Below are 1852 nucleotides of genomic sequence, written 5' to 3' on the forward strand. Positions count from 1 at the left end.
AGTCGCCACCCGCCCCGCCTCACTCTGGGCATGTGCGGTCCTGGCTGTCCGGGATTCGGCGGGAGATTGAGGAGAGGCAAGGTCATGTCACGGTCTCTCTCTCATTAAACAAATATGAAAACGTGAAGGAGAGAGAGAGAAAGAAAACAAGGCCAATTTCACTACCAAGTCAGGGGGTTTCTCCCACTTCTCACAGCCAGTCCTCAGCCAGCAGCCACGCACTGGCGCCTGCGGTGTGCCAGGCCCTAAGTCAGGGAGGGGGAGAAGGAAGAAGAAGGAAGAAGGAAGAAGGAGGAGGAGGAAGGAGGAGAAGGAGAGGGAGGAGAAGGATAAGAAGGAGGAAGAGGAGGAGAGGAAGAGGAGGAGAGGAAGGAGGAGGAGAGGAAGAGGAAGAGGAGGAGGAACAAGGGTTCTGCAGGCAGGCCATCTGAGCTCAACACTCTGGCTCTACCACTTTACCAACTTGTGACAGGCAAGTTGTGAAACCTTCTGGGCTTTGATTTTTTTCATCTGTAAGATAAAAGTAGTGGGGCCATGGGACCAGCAGGTGGCATGGTGATTAAGGCGCTGGATTCTCACATGGCTGACTGCAGTTTGAGTCCTGAAACTGGCAGCTTGAAAATCACAAAGGATGAATAAATAAACACATGCGTTTTTAAAAAATAGTGAGACCAGAAGGTTGCGTGGAGGTTAGGGCTCTAGACTCCTACATGGCTGATCATGGTTTGGGACCCTGACCCAGCTGCTTGAAAATCACACCGAGCCCAAACTCCCAAAAGGAGAGTGGAGGAGAAAGGCTTGCTGCATGGCCATCTCCCCTGGGATGATTTTCCATTTTTTCTCTCTGTCTCTCTCTGGTGAATGCATGTGCCCTATGGGTGAAAAAAAAAAAAAAAAAAAAAAAAGGAAGATAATAATGGTGGGGCCAGCAGGTGGCATGGTGGTTAAAGCAGTGGACTTCCACACGGGCAACCACAGTTCCAGTCCCAGACCTGGTGGCTTGCTTTCTCACATTCTGTCTTTCTCTCTGTGTGTGTTTCTCTCTGGTGAGCACACATGCTCTGTAGCAAATGAAAAAATAATAATGATGATAAATACAATTAAATTTAAAATATTTTTAAAGGATTATTTACTTAGGGGACAAGCAGATGGTGTAATGGCTACGTTGCTGGACTCCCATGTAGTCAACCATGGTTCGAGTCCTGGACCTGGTGGCTTAAATTTATGCCAGGTACGTGTGCATGTGTGCCCAAGATCCCAAGAGACGAATGGAGAGGAGAAGGGATTGTGGTGTGGCCATCCCCCCTCCCTGGGGGATGATTTCTCCCATGACTACATGGGAGTCCAGCGACATAGCCATTACGCCAACTGCTGGTCCCAGAAATAATTCTTTTATTTATATATTTATTCTGAAACTTTTAAAAAAATTAATTCATTCCCTAAACATCGTCATAGCATATGAAATGTGATTTCCCATCCAGAATATACTGCATAGTGGCTTAATCATGCATGTTATTGTCAATAATTTTCCGTTTCTAGTTTCATATATATATATAAAACCCCTTTTTCTGACCCTCTGCCCTTTCCCACCCTCCTCTCACACTGTCTCTGATGTCTACAGTTGTCTCCCATTCCTTTTCCCCCACATTTTATTGATCACACAATTTCTTAAATCATCTAACTACTTTCGAGGCCACTTCCGGTATACCCATGGCGGCTAACACTACTACTAATCCGTCGCAGATGCTGCCGTCAGAGCTGGTGGACAAATGTATAGGATCAAGAATTCACATTGTGGGGACCAGCAGTTAGCGTAATGGCTATGTCGCTGGACTCCCATGTAGTCGACCGT

The 1852-nt window shown here is 46.8% G+C and overlaps 1 pseudogene; it reads left to right on the forward strand.

Annotated features, from left to right (window-relative positions):
- The first annotated feature begins 1710 nt into the window (after positions 1–1710).
- The window catches only part of LOC102493199 (U6 snRNA-associated Sm-like protein LSm5), an 806-nt pseudogene continuing 664 nt past the window's right edge, over positions 1711–1852 (forward strand).

The sequence above is a fragment of the Tupaia chinensis genome, unplaced genomic scaffold (genome assembly GCF_000334495.1).
Source record: "Tupaia chinensis unplaced genomic scaffold, TupChi_1.0 Scaffold000708_1, whole genome shotgun sequence".
Taxonomy (NCBI): Eukaryota; Metazoa; Chordata; class Mammalia; order Scandentia; family Tupaiidae; genus Tupaia; species Tupaia belangeri.